Source organism: Rattus norvegicus, chromosome 7, assembly GCF_021556685.1.
Source record: "Rattus norvegicus strain SHRSP/BbbUtx chromosome 7, alternate assembly SHRSP_T2T, whole genome shotgun sequence".
NCBI classification, from domain to species: Eukaryota; Metazoa; Chordata; class Mammalia; order Rodentia; family Muridae; genus Rattus; species Rattus norvegicus.
The window spans coordinates 50,251,702-50,271,389 of NC_141540.1; the positions used below are offsets into that span (position 1 = coordinate 50,251,702).

General features: G+C 39.5%; 1 protein-coding gene across 4 annotated transcripts in view; it reads right to left on the reverse strand.

Moving 5' to 3' along the window:
• Positions 1 to 19,688, reverse strand: part of Tmtc2 (transmembrane O-mannosyltransferase targeting cadherins 2) — a 413,503-nt gene that overhangs the window by 154,425 nt on the left and 239,390 nt on the right.

Sequence of the window (19,688 nt, forward strand, 5' to 3'; positions counted from 1 at the left end):
TAGCCACCTGGATCTCAGTTAGGAGCACACACACTCTCTCATCACTTCACTGTGGGAAATCTGTAGAAGGCAGGGATATATACATAGAAACATGAGATGCCTCCCTCACTAGCTGCTGCTTGGGAAATATTTGCCCACGACTCTCCAAGAGGCAAAAGGTTAAAAGCAGTCTGATTCAACGGCAAAGACAGAGTCAGATACAGTAAAGAAAAAAAGAGGTAAAACGGAAAGCCAGCTATTTCAATACTGCTGAAGATTTAGTCAAATAAACCTGAATTTTAGAATACTGTGCAAATTTTATTCTACCGGGCAGAAACACATCTTCTCCAGACCCTCAGACTCTTGGGACCTCTCCACAAGACTCCTTAAATAGTACCCACGGGTGTTAATGAAGCCATTTGAAATTCTGTCCTTGTGGCATAACTGAAAATCAATTACAAGCATTTCTATGAAAATAAGATGTCAGGAAACTGAACTAATTAGAAAGCTCTCCCAAGGGCCTTGGTTGAGGCCCCTTCGCTGGTAAACAGTATCATAGAGAGGGAAGGTGCATCTACTGGGACAACTACTGCTGTTATGATGCCAATTGCAGGCTCAACTTGGCAGCTTCCTTGGCTATTGAAAGAGAAGTTAAATGGAAGTCTAAGAAAAGACATTGTCAAAAACATGATTTCGTTGAGTATTTATGGCTAGGAATGGCGGAGTGTCTACCACGGGCTCATGAGTTGGAATCTGGGACCCTCAATGGAGCTTTGCTGGTAGATGCTGAGACCTTTCAAAATTGGGGCATGGTAGGAAGAGGTTAATTCTTTTCCCCTGCCTTGCAATTTGCTAATGTCAGTCTCCTAGATTAAATTTTAATGAGATTAGTTATGTAAAAATCAATCAAACAAACAACACCACACACACACATACACACACACACACACACACACACATCTGCCATTCCCATGTATGACTCCACATATCACCATGTTTACTATCTATGTATGTAAACTGTCCTCTTTATCTTTTTACTCTTTTTTCCTAGATTCCATCTTCCTTATCTTGGGCATCCCATTTCTCTCAGCCTTCATCCATTTGTGGAACCATCCTATGCAGACTGGAAACCCTGGCTGCTTCTTCATTCATATACTGATTTATGGGAGGTTGGTGTCCAACAACAGTTTCTGTTTCTTCATAAACTCTGCCTATCATGATGCATCAATGTACTAGAGCAAATTGCCTTCACCACTGAAGTAATGATCACTCTCCTGACACCCAGATGTTTCTATCAGCTGACCAAGCCATGTCAATCGAGGAGCTTAGTGGAATTTCCAAAGCCAAAACATCTAAAATGGGAAGAATATGTCCTGCTCAAAATAGATCAGAAATCTGATAAATGAATAAAGTTGAAAAGATAAAACCCTGCCTCTCCTTAGATTTATAGTGTCATCAAACCAGCTGTGAAAATCCCAAACCTGATTATCATTCCTCCTCCCTCCTTGTTTTTCAGAGTTATAAGGTTTATAAAGTCTCCAGAGCCATTGACACTTACATGCCATGGCTCTTCCCTTGTTATCTTTATAACTCTGTCAGAAGCCTTTTTATTTTTTTCTACCACCTGAGTAACTGCAAAGCCCACTAATTAGTCTCTACATAATTACATTTCTAAAGGGCAAATATGCTATTAGGGTAAATGAAGTGAACGTGTTGGGACATGCACACAGATCTAACTCTGTGCCTAAAACCTCTACGTCTGGAGACTGATGTGCTTGGCCACATGGGATCGGTTATGCTGATACCTTATCTTCTGCCACTTATCAATTCATAAAATACATACGGAACTGAGAACAGCATGCAGCGTGATAATAAAGCCTTCACAATCATGTCCCAAGTCATAAAGATGGTAACTAGTGAGTTCAAGTCACATGGCTACCGTGAGCGATTTCCAAGGGGGTAAAGATTTCACTGAGCATCGTTTTTACCTTGTTATGTATGTTTCAAAGAGTAATCAAGATTCAGATGTATAACTGCATAGGGCAGTTACGCATTCCAAGTAACATCGTTAAAGGCTAGCGAGCAGACACACACAAACAGATTAAAAACACTGTGTTATCAATCCGATGTTACATAGGAAGAAAGGAGATTCTAAGAATCTGAGGCGGGGGGGGGGGTTTGGTTAAAGGAAGCAAAGGTAGAGTTAGACCGAGTTTCTCTGAAAATGAATCCCATCTTCAAAGCTGAGTAGAGTGGGACACACGTGTAATCCCGCACTTGGGAGAATGAAGTAGGAGACTTAAGAGATTAGTGTCATCCTGGGCTACATGCTGAATGTGAGGAGAGTCTGTGCTACATGACACAAAATAAAACACAAAACCTGCAAGCTGCCAAGGGCGGAATGTATCCAATAGTCCTCCAAAGCTATAAGCCTAAGAACCACAAAGACGGACAACACCATAAGATAGCCCCAAGAGTGCAATTGTGGCACTTCTGTCTTGGGGATACCATCAGTCAGTCATTTATTTGGATTTTTAATGCCTTCTTAACAAGAAAGAATGCATGGCTACTACTATAAAACTGGCTAATTTCCTTGGGTGGTAAGGCCATGGAGCTCAGAGGAGACCGTCACTGTCACTGTCTTAAACCTCAGCCTAAATGAGGGTAGCTATCATGCTTTGTCAAAGAAGTTTCTTTTTACGGCAGACAGAGATCATGATATAAATCTGAAACTGGTCACGATGTAGAAGACAACTGATCATGGGGTTCCCCAAGCCCAAATGATGTCAAGACAAGACATGAAGGAACAGAGAGGGGAAAGGTCTGTTACAAGGCACCTGCCTTGTAAATTCTACTGGGAAGCTGCACCCATGAAATTTAAACCAGACCAGCCCCTAAACAAGAACAGTACAATGCCAGCACCAAGTGGCATCCCAGCGTGGATAAGGGAAATCTCACAAGAGCCAAGCCCACAAAACAGCTATAAACAATTAGCTGCTGCTGAGAGAGGGAAATGTAGTCTTCTCTATCGGCCCAACTGGTCACGATAGATACCAACACTAATGAACTCTTTAGGTTAGACTGATACACTCACGAAAGGGTGTTTGTGTATCTAACAATGATTATCAAATTTAAGAGTGAGTTAGAGTAGAGACACAGGAGTTGGAAGAGAAAGATGTAGGGAGAAGTGAGATTTAAAAAAAAAAAGTCAAAAAACTTGCATGGCCATGATAAAAGAAGAAAAAAAAAAACCAACAAAAATATTCTAGATACATATAGAAGATCTAACACTTTGTTCTAAAGCCCAAATTTTGTCGAACTCTAGCTTGTCTGGATATGCTGAAAAGGAATCTGTCATCTCGAAATTCCATATTGATTTTGGACCCATCATAAAAAATGGTTACTAGCAGGCCACATTTACAAAACCTACAATTTGCTTTGCTAAAAATATGTACTAGATAGACTGAAATCCCTCCCAGTGTGTCGGTTGCAATGATCCAAGTAGCTATACTCACTCAGCACTTATAGCATGCCAAATAGTTTACATATTAGGCAAGGACAATCTCCCAAGGCACGTTAATACATCTGGCCTTCTTCCATCCATGATAAATCTTAGGCAAGAAGATCTATCATCTCTCTGTGTCTCTATGTCTCTATATCGCTATGTTCCTATGTCTTTACATATATATCATCTATCTGTCTATCTATCTCTATCTATCTATCTATCTATCTATCTATCTATCTATCTATCTATCTATCTATCTATCTATCTATCTATCTGAGACAGGGTCTCTTTGTGTAGTTCAGATTGAGCTAGAACTCACTATGTAGGCCATTCTTGCCTTGAACTCACAAAGATCAGCCTGCCTCTACTTACTGATTCTGGCAGTAACGGTATTCACAGCCACATTGAGCTAGATAAGAAGTTATTAATTAAGTAATATACAAAGAACTCTAAAATTACTGACAAGTATATCACAATGTAAACCCAGCAGTCTGAAAATAATTGAAGATTTGGACTATACTTGATTACTCATTCCAAAAACTGTTCCATAGCTATTCAAATTGAGGATACAGCATGTTTCTAAACTGCCCATGTGAAAATATATACATATATATACATATATGTATATTAAAAATAAGAATACTTTTTAATGGACTGTCCTTCCAGAATAGAGCCATCAATAGTTTTATAGGTACCGGCAAAATTGTCTTACAAGCAGCTGAATTGACTCTTGGTGTGTAATAACACAAGATTAAAATACTGTACATGAGTGATAGAGATGCACCATGAATGACACCCACCCACCCACACACACACACACACACAGAGAGAGAGAGAGAGAAAGAGAGAGAGAGAGAGAGAGAGAGAGAGAGAGAGAGAGAGATACAAAATACCAGCAGAAGAAGCAGAAGCAGCAGCAATAATGAAATGTACTCTCCATAGCTTCATCAGCTTTTTTCTTTTACTTTCTGGCTACTGACAATTCTCAGAATTACCAATGTGTCTCTAGAATTCCTTTCATGAGAAATTTTTATCCATCTTTTCCTCCAAGTACCTGTCTTCTAAAATTCTACTTGAAAAATAATCCCCACAGTACTAGAACGTGATTAATGAAAAACAGCCAAAAGAGTTTGTACAGTAAATTGAGAAGAATTAAATGCTGAATTAAATATATATGAAACACAAATCCCTAGCTGGTCCTAAACACTGATAGAGACAGAAGGAAACATTTACTTACTACAGTGGTTTAAAACAAGGGTGATGTTTTTACCCCAGAGAGTATTTGGCAGAGACTAAGATGAATGGTTGTCACAAGTCCTGGCCTTGGTAAAGTGTGCGGTGCTGCCATTCATGCCTACTGGGTAAGGGGGAGGAGTGCTGGCCACAGCCATTAGCGGGGTAGAGGGCAGGGATGCTACTATTTGTATCAACTGGGTAGAGGGCAGAGATGTTGGCCATTCAGCAACTGGGTACAGGACAAGGACGATTGTGTATTATATTGTTAAATACTGGCCCCCAACTTCTGGTTGCTCCCAGGAGCAAGAAAATCCTCAACTATACCAAGTGACACTATGTAATCTTACTCCTTAATTTAAAACTGTTGGTTGAATAAAGATGCCTACGGCCTATATAGATGAGCAGAAGAGAGGTAGGTGAGGTTTTGGTTCCAAGGCTTTGAGTTCTGAGGAGGGAACCACAAAGACGAGAGAAAGGGGAGTAAAGAAAAGATTCCTTGTGGTTAGAGATCCTGAGAACTGACCATGAGGGCTGGCCAGTTGGAGTAAGAGTGGTGCAGGCAGAACATGACAAGCTATATCTTGTAGTTATTAACAGGGAAGTAGACAAAATAATATAGAGGGATGCTATCTGTCCAGCTCTAGTGGACAGTGTCTAGTGCTGTTAAAGCTTATTATAAGTATAAATGTTTTGTGTCTTTTATATGGCAACTAAACGATCACAGGCAGGATAGGAACCCCCAACTGACATTAAATATTTACCTCAACAGATGCTGGTAATTATCCTACCAGGAAAAGGAGAGACTGCCTCCCCAGCAAAGAAAAGAAAAATCACAATCAGCTTTTCAGAGTACTTAACTGAGATATATATCTTTTAAAATAAAGTTTCTTCGAATGCCTGTCCACCATATATATAACACTATAAAGAAAACATAACATTAGAAAGGAAATTTTTTTGTCGATAAAGATGTAACCTATGATTGACTTTGCTGATTTGAGAAGAACTATTCCTAAAACTGAAGAAGCATGTTCTTGCCATTTCTGGCGGTGCATCTGAACAAACTGTGTCTGTATGTAATAAAGCATCTGACTTCCAGACATACGCCAAGTCACCTATTCTGTATCATGCTTATGTATTCACATATCAGAACATAATCCATAAGTACATGCCACGTAGCTGTACCTTGTTATTAGTGTAGAATTAGTTCAGGATTTTTCCTGGGCACCAAAATCCATGGAAACCCAAGTAATTTATCATGATGATGTAATATTTGAATTTAACTTACTCATATTCTACCATTTATATATAGTATGGTATAAACTGTTGCTATACTGGATATCCTAGGAAAAGTAAGAGCCACGCATGAGTGTTTTAATCTCAACACTCAAGAGACAGAGGAGAAGGATAGGGAAGTTGAATGCCAGGCTTATCTATATAGATCAAGGCAGACTGATCTATATAAAATCTGCAGAGTTCAGTATGGTTGTGATGTGTTTAAACATCATTGTTTAAAACAAGTGTTCTGGAAACTTGATTAAGGAAATGAAGTCAAAATTAGGATAACCATTCCAAAACAAAACGAACAAATAAAAATTCTAGGTTTTGGTGGAGAGAAGTGCCTCAGAGAAGGCACATTGTGCAAGTTTAAGGACTTGATTTAATCCCCGGGACTCACACGGTTGAAGGAGATCACTGACTCCCTCAAGTTTTTGTCAGACCTCTACAGATGTGCTATACCAAGGGAATCCCCCTCTGCAAATAAATTATAAAACACTGTTTAAAAAAAAAATTCCAAATCTTCAAATGTGACCTTTCGCCTTGAGTTCTAAAAAGGGTCTTTAAAAACACTTGAAATATGAGCTATCCCAAAGTGGTAGTAAATAAAGTTCATGAGCAGCTGAAAAGTCAAACATTTTGTCATCTGCAGCCCAGGCTCTGGACTGATGTCTACACTAACCTGGGAGAGAACAGGTTGCCGCTAACAGGCAGCTTTGCACGTTCTAACTGGAGAAAGAGTTCACACAGTTAGCTGCCTTTCGGTTTGCTTTAATTAAGGAAAAATCCATAGCATTTCTATATTTATTAATATGTTAAATAGTGCTGGTCAGCCTAGTATCAAACAATGAACAAATGATTTTTCAATTCATCATGGAAACAGACATGCAAACGGTCACAATGGGCATGTAAATGGTGGCAGAAGAAAGCACGACATCTTGGGAACCCAAGGAAGGAACACTCCTGAAAACAGCGGGTTCAGACGAAGTTCCTAGAGAAGACAAGAGAAAAAGGAGAGAGCCCAGAATGCTGAGGACAGCATTCAGGACAGAACAGCCATGGCTATGAAATGCCAGAGACACAAAGGGTGGCATTTAAAACCTAACAATAGCAGTAAATAACAGGATGCATGAAAATTAAATGACATAATCTATGTAGGAGGAAGCATTTGGGAACGTGAAAAGCCAAGACAACTGACAATTAAGACAGTGCAACTAAGAACAGGTTGAGTGTGAATAGCTACACTCCGCCCAGCCAGTCAGTCAGAGGACTGTGTTTACTCACACTGGCCCCCTGAGTGATTTAGAAACACTGAGTTCAGTTGTGAAGGGAAATAACCTCTCTAGCTGCAGCTGAAATCATCTTGTGAGTTTTATTTTATTTCCTCATCCTTCAACATACAGACGAACTTTAAAACTAACCATTTCTCTCCCTCTGGGGTACAAGACACATTTTAGAACTTTGACTTATCTTTTTTTATCTGAAGCGATTTACATGCGTGAAATCTCCTAATAGTAATTAATTAACGTGAGTAAGAATCATGTGCGAACTTTGCATTAACTCAAACATCTTAATCAAATTTGCTAACTGAGCTCCCTCTAACAGTAAGGTTTTATTATCATTAGGCTGTAGCATGAGACTGGAGATGAGTTTCCCCCTTTATTTCAAAACATGCTCGCTTTTAAGAATGAGAATAATGGGACACTTAAAATGAATTCTTAATCTCAATTATTAAATGAAGTTATAATTAGCAAATTGCCACATAGTCCTTGTGATGATTTGAATAGATTTGGACCAGGAAGTAACACTATTAGGAGGTGTATCCTTCTTGGAGTAGGTGTGGCCTTGTTGGAGGAAGTGTGTCATTGTGGGTGTGGACTTTGAGACCCTCCTCCTAAGTACCTAAGAGATTCAGGTTTCTCCTGGTTGCCTGTAGAACTCTCAGCTCCTCCAGCACCATGTTTGCCTGGATGCTGCCATGCTTCTCTCTATTAATAAACTGAACCTCAGAACGTATAAGCCGGCCCCAGTTAAATGTTGTCTTTTATACGAGTTGCTTGGGTCATGGTGTCTCTTCACAACCATGAAAACCCTAACTGAGAAGTAAAACATGAATGTCCCCATACTCTTCTTAAACAAAAACTAGAAACCAGGCAGAATTATCAAGGAACTACATGACTATAAATGGAATCCCATTCAAAGACCTTCTAATTACATGTTGTAATATAATACTCAAGTCTTGGGATCATGTGTTTCCTAAGTTTGTAAGTTTTATGAACTGGGTGTGCACGTCCTGTGCTTTAGAGATTGTGCTATACAGCGAGTAAATGAAGGGAGGTAGAATCAAATCAATGTGCAGCACGGTTGAACTGCAGGACTAAATCCCCCAATCTTCCAGGAACCCACACAAGGGCACTCTGGGCAATGTAAGGAGGATGCGGTAAGCCCTCATTATCCTGCTGGCTCTAAGCTAGATATTCTGTGCTGAGGATGGTAGGGGATGTAAGGAAGGAGCTCAAGATAGCTGGCCTGGCCAGCTGCAAATGCGCTTCCCTGGAATTCTGGTGATGTGACCAACAAGAAAGTTATTTCGAGTTGCAGCTTCTTAACACTCGCTGACTTCTTTGCAAGTGGCAAGTTGCTAAATACATTAATTTTTAAGATTTTTTGTGAATTATATAAAGCCATGCCTTACCACAAATATGGCTGGTATAGGGACTTTTAAATAGAATCTTTCATTACATTTCAATGCATCCACAGTATGAGTTGTCTAGTTCTCAGTGATAGCTGTATTAAGCAATAACCTACTATAATAGGCCAAACCATAATATTTCATTAAAATCATACAATTCAAGGATAAAATAGGTGTGAGAAATTGAAACACTTAAATAAAGCTTTTAGGGAGCCATGGTCCAAATGGTTGCTCTTTGCTCAAAGAAACAATTCCACCTGCAATATTTTTAATGTTAATGTTCTCTCAAATCCTAGGAAACAGGACACTGATGGGAATTATCAGATGGAAGAGAAACAGGCTGGACTTTTCTACTTAAAAACAGATTCAATGGTCCTCAAGTGATTAACTGAGCGCTGAGGTCACTACAGACAAAGCCATGGCATCCCTGTGGCCACCAGGTCATTCTTAGACAACAGACAGTCTATCTGATGTCTAAGCACAAGGAGTCTCTTGACTCATCCTTTTGTTCCCCTAAATCAAATGCTCTATTTCCCTTCCTTTGTTTTAATAAAATGACTCTGAAGGCTGGTAAAAATGACATTTTTTACAAAGATGTCTTTGTGCAGGAAAGTCCTAAAAGAGGAAGTATATGCAAAAGAACTTGGCAAGAAACACCTTTTACTTACTAGAAAATATTTAACATGGATGCTAGGACAAACATGACTGGATAATTAAACTATGGCCAACTATGGTTACTGCATATAGCGATTATAGAGCATCATGGACACTGAGATCGAAACTAAGAGATTTGCTTGAAAATGTTAAATTCCTCCAGTACTGAAAAGGAGCGAACTGCTCATCTACACAACATTCACTGCATGGCGAAGAACGCTGAAGGCTTGTGGAGAGAAACCAACCAGCCCAATGCAGCAGGAACAAACAGATGAAGGGATGCGGTTCTGTTCCACAGCTCTCCAAAGCTGGGACCTTGGTCAAGGGCTTCCTCTCTATGGTGTCACATAAGCACCAAGTAGGTCCCAAAAAATACAGCTTAGACTCCTTTTTACTCTCTTCATTTCACATGGACCCATTTATTTGTTCTTAATTTAACTTCGTTTAGATGTTGACAGTTCAGTACAATATGGCTCTGACATCTATGATGTATGGAAGACGTTTTCTTATAGCCTGTCAAATTTAAAGCAGGAGGCATTTGGTCAAAAGTAACTGTTTAAACATAACATGCAAACCCTCAGTAATTGATATCAGAGGAAATGAGAACAGAGCAAAAATGTATTGTCACTGTCGTCTTTGTCTTAAGAGCGCTGGGGAGTCTCGTTTAAACGGTATTTCTTACAAAGGTACTTCTGAGGGAGGGTTTGGACGGTGAAATCGAATATCTTTATCCTCTGTCATAGTAGAGCCTTCTCAGGTAGGTTTGTCACAAGATGATTCCTGATTACTACTTTAATTCTCACAGGAAACACAAAGTCATTATTCCCTACTTTGGAAGACAGGAGCTCAAGAATGGAGTACTTGGGGAACTAACTCATATAGCTGTAATTATTGTTGGAACTAGAATTCACAGAAATGTATTGTATGTTAACATATATTTGCCCAACATTCTCTATACCTGTCTTCTTAATGTATTGAGGATACATTTTCATCCATATATCAAATATAACAATATGTATGAATAGTATGAATATAGCCACACAGTTAAAATAATAAAATAACACCACTCAATAGAAACCTAGAAAGAGAACTGATGTGGGTGGACATATGGCCAGAAGCTTTCTGTATTATTTCTTTCCATTTTATAATTAAGAGCAAAAAACTGTTTTATAACTTTTTCTATAGATAGATAGATAGACAAACTGTCAGACAAATATGTAGGGGAAAGTAACTAACATCTTCCTCACTCAGCTTATAAGACTCAAGAAGAGATTGAAGAAAAGTCATCTAATTTTAAATTAAACTGTTTCTTCTTTATCCTACATTGTCTCAGCGTTAAGTCTCTCTTCTCAGTCTTCTTTTGGTTTTATACATGTTGTGCTTCTTAAGTACTGGTGTAAATTCTGCCTCTCTTACTCTTTCTCTCTCTCTTTCTTTCTTTCTTCTTACTTTCTACACGCTCTTCTTAGCACAAAAACATTTTGGATTTGCATTATCCTCACGTAAATTGCACCCTTCAATGAAAACCATTAATTGGTCTAAAATTGAAACCAAATCAATACACTCATGAAGCCTTTTGGGAGGAGAGGATGGGTCATTCTTGCACACCAGACCAATTTCTTTTCAGAGAAAAACATGCCAGTAAATGGTGGCATGGTTTTACAAAGAGACAGCCAGGAAGTAAGTGGAAACAGCATAAAATTAGCGTCTAACAAACTTTTCAACTTTTATTACTGTATGTGTATATCAAATTTCTAAGCATATTTTACTTAATCCTTCCAAAATAACACTAACATAATCTAATTTTACAGATGAAGAGGACAGATTAAGCAGTTTTCCCACGGCCGATCATGGGAACCACTATTGGAAATGCTGAGCCTAAATCTGCACACTGCCCCGTCCCACCATATGGGGACTTCACTAAGCTGCCTTCAAGGCACAAGGGTGACAGAGGACTACACTTTTATGAAAGAAAACTTTTCCTTCTTTTATTTCTCTCTTTCCCATGAGAACAAACAGAATTCTTTTGTGTGTGTGTTTCTAAATATATATATAAAACTTTTCCTTGGATCACACTCAAATCTCCTACAAATATTTCTCCTACCCTTTAAGATAATTATATAATTGAAAGCAAAATTAAGAACCAGGAAGCATCTAGTACAATCTAAAGGCATGATGCACTGAGGATGTAACTTGAATCTATATAGACATTTGTTTGCAATTCTTTGGTATTTACGGATGCTATCCAACATGAATGTCCACTTATTATGAAAAGAATAGTTATGTGTATCCCATGTCCACACGAGAATCCCAGAGGCACAGGTGAAAGACTGGTCTCTTCAGACCCCCCAGATTATTGCTTCATTTACTGGCTCATTTAAATTGTATCTTGAAACTGCCACTGTGGGCATTTGATCGTCAACACAAAATCAAAATTATTTCAGAAGCTGTCACAAAGCCTGGTGCTTGATGCTACGATGAAAGAAGGATGAAAAAAGAAGTCCACAGTAAAACAGGAAGGAGAGGGCTCTGATTCTGATTCACACGTGTTTGTTCAGGCAGCCAGAAGGGGGACAAAAAAATCCCCAAAACCTAACATTTGGAAGTTTCTTAGGGATTGGCATGTGCACATAAATACTTCAGAGAATAAGAAAGATTCCATCACAGAGATATGGTTATAATGTGGGTCAGAGGAATCTTTATTAGTACACAGCAATTCTTGCTCATGTATTCACTTTAAACAGGAATGTTCAAGAAACCAGGAATTTTATTAGCTCCTTAAGAACAGTGCTGAACTACACACACACACACACACACACACACACACACACATACACACACACATGCACACATGCACACATACTTTATATATAACAATAAATTACCAAAGGGCCAAGAGCATCATGTGTCCCAGAGAGTAAGTAGCAGGGATAGGTCATATAGGGTCATATAGGGTCAGGTCATATAGGCATTGAGCACTTCTTAACCTAAGCACTCGCCAAACGACGTCCAAAACCAAACATCTAAGTCCATCTTTGTCTGCCTGGATAGATTTTTTGTCTCAACCTAAGCACAATTTACTCACAGAATTCTCCTGAAGTACTCTTCAGAGAACAGAGGGAACATACCATTTCACACACTATTTTTCCTTTGGTTTTCTTGCATATATTTGTGGGTAACTTGAGTATCAGTGCGTGCTCACATGTGTGTGAGTACACATACATCTGCAAGTGCACACTTGTGTATTAGCACAGTATTCCTATAACTGCCTTGGGTTGTTTAATTTGGGCAAGACGAAGGTGATAGTAATATATTACAGACAGGGTGTGGGGTCCTAACAACCATGTCTAGGTCCTGGGGTTGAGGGGCCGAATGCAGAAATGAGAGATCCAAGAAACATAATAAAGTGACCCAAGGCTAGAGATTGACAATGGAAGATACTAATTAGAGAGAAAGTGGTCAGTACTGGCACTTTTTACTTGATTGTCTTTATTACTCATTCCGCACCTGTGCTTTATAAGGGAATTGCTCTGCTACAGAGAAACTTCTCAGCCAAGAGAAGCTATTCTGTGTGCCACAAAAGGTGTGGTTACTGAAGTTTGAGCCTATGGGTCATCATTTGCTAGGCCATCCTTTACCACAGAACCCCAGCCTACCCTACTTCATTTCATTTTTAGAAAGATCTCCCCAAGTTTCCCAAGCTTTCATCTAACTCTCTGTATTATCAGACAAGTTTTGTAATCCTCCTGCCTCCTCTGAGTACTGCCATATCTAGTTCACATTTGAAAAAGTAAAACAAAACAAAACGAAACAGAACAAAACAAAACAAAGAGTAAAAAAAAAAATCCAAAAAAACAGAAAGATGTCTTTTTCATCTTATTTAATCATCATTTTTGCATAGTTATTTCATATTTATTTCTATTTTTAGGAGAAAGGCATTAACTACGTAACCTTCATGTGACTCAAATTCATGATAATCCTCCAACGTCAGGTGCTAGGATGATAAGTACACACACCATTGTGCCTAGCTCAGTTAATAATTTCTATCAAAATTGTATTCTCTGAGTTAGGGCACAGTTTACACCCTAGGCTGACACCCACCACTAAGGTTGTGTTTTTAAAGATCTACAGTTTGCTAAAGTTGGTTACTTCAAGCAGGCAAAAGAGAAAGGGACACGTGAGCGCTAGGACAAACATCTTAAGAGCTGTCAAACATCAACAAGGTCCAGTGTCCCTCTAGACTTCAGAATAGCTTGGATTAGTCCCTCATCCAAGACTTTCCACTGGAAAAAAAATTGCCTTGACATTATGAATTGATAACAAGCAGACTAGGCTTGAGTCTCCGCCAGATTGTGTGTGGGCATTTTCTTATACGTGTACCACTTATTGACAGGACAGAAAAGGCATCGCTTTCATCCAATCCCTATGACATGACATCCAAGCCTAAAGGACCTCAGGGATAAAGGGGAGCACAGGAGAACCATGATTGAGGGTGACTGATGTAGGTGTGATGTCAAAAGTGCATCATGGGGTACCTGCTGCTTTCCTTTATATATCTGGGAGAAAGGAAGGAGGATACAGACAAGAAGGTAGTTTATAAAATAACCTATGGGGTATCTTTTGCTCCTGAGTATTTGAGAAGAATAGATATACCTAAAGCAACATATCATGGAACACAAACACTTCCAACAAAAATTCATCAAGCACTTGCTATGTGCAAAGCATTGCTCTAGAAATATTGTAAACATACTAAAACGATGCCTTTTGGAGTTCACATTTTCCCAGTTTGGGGGTGTGTGCATGTGTATGTGAGAGGGGAAGGGAGGGAGAGAAGGAAGGGGAATAAAGCGAAAGAAAGACATGTTGGAGATGTAACAGATCTTTCACATATGAAGCATACATTGTACTATTAGAACACATCCACAGTGGGTCTTTTAAAGTTCTAGAAAATTAACTGCGAATTTATATTCAATTTTAAAAGAAATAATTATAAGTACATGCTATAATTTATGTAGTTCATAGCAATAAACGCAATGTAAAAACAAGAGAGTTTTTTTTTTTAATAAGGAGAATTGGTTGTGAGAACAGTAGAAGGGTTTTGCTGTACACAGGGTCATCCTGGGGGCATTTCTCAGTAATCTTGAAGCAAGATTGAAAGGCAAGATGGGGCATATAATTCAGCCACAGAAATAAATGTGCTAGTTCATAAAAATAAAATATATAAGAAGCAAGGAGCAGATGACACAGCATTGGTTTTTAAATTCATGATCATCAACATATCTTCATGCCCTCAAACTTCAATTATACTTTAAGCAACTTTCACGTAAGCAAAACCTTAGTTAGAACAAAGAGAATAAATTAAGTGTCAGGCAATATTACCATAATTCCCGGTGTGTCTAGAAAATAATTCTTAAGTCACAGTAATTGGAAATCTGCAGCGGGATGATTGGAACTACGCAAATAACAAATTTACATCTGTTCGTTTTTCTTCGGGAGCAGAGACAGAAAGACACTCTTTTCATAATTCAAAAACCTCCTTCAGAGAAAACTGAAATTAATTGACTTAAAATTCTGCTGCGCATCATCTGTGCTCTCCACGTGAACGTAATTTTAGGAAGAAAAAACAATAGAAAAGCGTCTGGCTATTCATGCAACTTCCAGTCAGTTTTTAAAGTTGAAACGAACAAGAAGAAGGAACTCAGAATGTGACCGTGAGCTGCTTCCTAAACTCTTTTCATGGGTTTCCTAATACATATCCACTGTTGAACTTCCACAGCTCTGGAGGGAAATGACTACAAAGTTAAAGATCTCTTAATAATACTTCAGAAAAAAAAAATACGCCTCTATTCAATCTGTTCCAGCATGGAATCCAGGCTAACTCTTTTCTACAAAGTTAACATGAATGACTGCTTCTCGATAGTCTGGTCCTCTCGGTTCTATTTTGCAAGTGCATCCGAACTAGTATCCATACAACATACATAAGCACAAGCGGGGCCAAGTCTCTGTCCTTTTCTTCCCAGGACCCTAGTTATAAAAAGATTCCAATTTTGTGCTTGCTGGAGAAGACAAAGTTGAGAGTTCAAGAGCAGCCTGGGTGTACATGCTACCTTGTGTCACTGCCTCAGAGGTAAAACAAATGCATGTGGATTCCGGTCGTTTGATTTGGTTGTATTCAAAGGCATGTGGTGGAGAGCCAAAGAAGTACTTAAGACTTCAGCCTGTACTAGCAATGAAAATATAAATAATTTACACCTCTAGCTGCCAAAAAGAACTTTTAGGGGGCGTGCAAGTACTTTGGACACTGTGCCTGTATATCTCAGAAGATTTAAATCGCTCTCTGAGACTCCCTGTGCTCTTCACTGTGCAAAATGGCTTTCTCGGAACATGTTATGTAGAAAAATCAAGACCCACACATTGACAGCCCATATCCTGGCCTTTTTATTTCCTTCCTCCTGGAATATAGTTACACCTCCTCTATCAAGATGCTTAAATATTAGTTTTTACTATGGTTCCATTAACAGCCTTATACACATTATATAGATATATTCCAACTAAAGACAGTTTTTATTCACACAACTTTATAATTAGGACACCAAAATCTACACATTCTACCTCCAAATGTCCTTATAAGAGTCCTAAACACTGATTCCAGATGCTTTCAAGATAGCCAGAAAACGCCTAAATTACATAGGCAAATCTCATTTTCTTTCCCTCTCTGTCACCATTTTCACTTGCCTTTCTGTCGTGACTCCTGCCTCCTTTCCCTCTTTTCCTTCCAGGCTCAGTTAAGACGTTGTTTGCCATGTAACATAACACGTGGGTGTCACCTGTAATGGAAGTGACCTTAGCTAGGAATGTGTGGTGCATTCTTACAATCCCAGAACTCAGGCGATGGAGGCAGGGAAGGTGGAGGGCTCAAATCCAACCTGTGATTATAGGCATATGCAACCCTACTGGGCTTAGCATTTTATATAGAGTGTGCGCACGCATGTATGTGTGCAAATGTTTACTACGTGTGTGGTTCCAAGTACCTATACACGGGTGGAATCTTCCTCAATGGCTCTCCCACATTATTCTTTAAGGTGGGGTTTCCATGAAATATTCAGTGACAAAGATGCTTTCCTTCTTGCTTGTTTGCTTGCTTCAGGGATCCCCTGCTTCTGCCTTCCATGATTGGAATTATCAAAGAGCTGCCACATCTGTCCTGCATTCATGAGGGTTTTAAGGGTTCAGCTCATTTTTGGCAAGGGAACCATCTTCCCAGGCCCAACATATAATATTAAATTTAAACTTCAAGTTACTCGAAGATGAACTATTCTTTCCCTATGGGCTAATTCTATCTAATTCAGTAACAGTCATTCTGAAGATACTCTGTATTTGCTGGATGAATTTACAGATACGATCCTACTGAAGAATAAATGACAAAACTTCTCAGTGAGCTATTACTCTCATCTCAAAACTGTGTGAAAACCAATGAGGTTTGTAATAGGTGTTACAGGAATCAGGGGTTTTTAAGTATTAGGGAAAGAGTTGTCACCTTAACAGTTAAACCATATAATCAACTCACAAGGAATCTCAGGACAGATGTGCAAATCAGACAGGTCTGAACTGCATAGGTGTGAACTGTAATTCAGCCGACTGAACGAACACAGGGAAGTGAGAAAGAGTACACGGAAGAGAAACTTGTGAGATTGCAAAAGCAGATGTACAGAGGGGACTACCCAAAGCACAATTCCAGTTCTTTCTGGAAAGTAATTTTACAGGCAAGGGGTTCCTTAACCAGGTCTCCACAGCTTGATGATACCGTGAGTTCAATTTTAGTTTTCCAGGTGCTAATAGGTGTATTATCAAAAACAAACAAAACAAAGAAAACAAAACAAAGCAAACAACAAAGAAAACCTGAGCAGCTCCCCTGCAAGCTGGCTACACCTGGATCCTCTCCACTATGCACTGTGGATGAGGCAATGAGGGAAACCCATAAAAACACAGCTCGTAAGGACTTTCTGTCTTTTATCATTTTCTATCAGTCTACTGAGGGATGATGCTTAAGGCAGTGTCACGCCAAGTCCGAGACACATCCAGCTTCCTTCCTCAGACACCCACAAACGTACAGGATCCCACGGAACTCCCCAAAGTCTACTTCCAGGATAAACACGATTTCTTTTTTTTTTTAATTAACTTGAGTATTTCTTATATACATTTCGAGTGTTATTCCCTTTCCCGGTTACCGGGCAAACATCCCCCTTCCCCCTCCCCTTTCTTATGGGTGTTCCCCACCCCATCCTCCCCCCATGGCTGCCCTCCCCCCAACAATCTAGTTCACTGGGGGTTCAGTCTTAGCAAGACCCAGGGCTTCCCCTTCCACTGGTGCTCTTACTAGGATATTCATTGCTACCTATGAGGTCAGAGTCCAGGGTCAGTCCATGTATAGTCTTTAGGTAGTGGCTTAGTCCCTGGAAGCTCTGGTTGCTTGGCATTGTTGTACATATGGGGTCTTGAGCCCCTTCAAGCTCTTCCAGTTCTTTCTCTAATTCCTTCAACGGGGGTCCTATTCTCAGTTCAGTGGTTTGCTGCTGGCATTCGCCTCTGTATTTGCTGTATTCTGACTGTGTCTCTCAGGAGAGATCTACATCCGGCTCCTGTCAGCCTGCACTTCTTTGCTTCATCCATCATGTCTAATTGGATGGCTGTATATGCATGGGCCACATGTGGGGCAGGCTCTGAATGGGTGTTCCTTCTGTGTCTGTTTTAATCTTTGCCTCTCTCTTCCCTGCCAAGGGTATTCTTATTCCCCTTTTAAAGAAGGAGTGAAGCATTCACATTTTGATCATCCGTCTTGAGTTTCATTTGTTCTAGGCATCTAGGCATATTCAAGCATTTGGGCTAATAGCCACTTATCAATGAGTGCATACCATGTGTGTCTTTCTGTGATTGGGTTACCTCACTCAGGATGATATTTTCCAGTTCCAACCATTTGCCTACGAATTTCATAAAGTCATTGATTTTGATAGCTGAGTAATATTCCATTGTGTAGATGTGCCACATTTTCTGTATCCATTCCTCTGTTGAAGGGCATCTGGGTTCTTTCCAGCTTCTGGCTATTATAAATGAGGCTGACATGAACATAGTGGAGCACGTGATTTTTTATATGTTGGGTCATCTTTTGGGTATATGCCCAAGAGAGGTATAGCTGGATCCTCAGGCAGTTCAATATCTAATTTTCTGAGGAACCTCCAGACTGATTTCCAGAATGGTTGTACCAGTCTGCAATCCCACCAACAATGGAGGAGTGTGCCTCTTTCTCCGCATCCTCGCCAGCATCTGCTGTAACCTGAGTTTTTGATCTTAGCCATTCTCACTGGTGTGAGGTGAAATCTCAGGGTTGTTTTGATTTGTGTTTCCCTTATGACCAAAGATGTTGAACATTTCTTTAGGTGTTTCTCAGCCATTCGGCATTCCTCAGCTGTGAATTCTTTGTTCAGCTCTGAACCCCATTTTTAATAGGGTTATTTGTCTCCCTGCGGTCTAACTTGAGTTCTTTGTATATTTTGGATATAAGGCCTCTATCTGTTGTAGGATTGGTAAAGATCTTTTCCCAATCTGTTGGCTGCGTTTTGTCCTAACCACAGTGTCCTTTGCCTTACAGAAGCTTTGCAGTTTTATGAGATCCCATTTGTCGATTCTTGATCTTAGAGCATAAGCCATTGGTGTTTTGTTCAGGAAATTTTTTCCAGTGCCCATGTGTTCCAGATGCTTCCCTAGTTTTTCTTCTATTAGTTTGAGTGTGTCTGGTTTGATGTGGAGGTCCTTGATCCACTTGGACTTAAGCTTTGTACAGGGTGATAAGCATGGATCGATCTGCATTCTTCTGCATGTTGACCTCCAGTTGAACCAGCACCATTTGCTGAAAATGCTATCTTTTTTCCATTGGATGGTTTTGGCTCCTTTGTCAAAAATCAAGTTCCCATAGGTGTGTGTATTCATTTCTGGGTCTTCAATTCTGTTCCATTGGTCTATCTGTCTGTCTCTGTACCAATACCATGCAGTTTTTATCACTATTGCTCTGTAATACTGCTTGAGTTCAGGAATAGTGATTCCCCCTGAAGTCCTTTTATTGTTGAGGATAGTTTTAGCTATCCTGGGTTTTTTGTTATTCCAGATGAATTTGCAAATTGTTCTGTCTAACTCTTTGAAGAATTGGATTGGTATTTTGATGAGGATTGCATTGAATCTGTAGATCGCTTTTGGTAAAATGGCCATTTTTACTATATTAATCCTGCCAATCCATGAGCATGGGAGATCTTTCCATCTTCTGAGGTCTTCTTCAATTTCTTTCTTCAGAGTCTT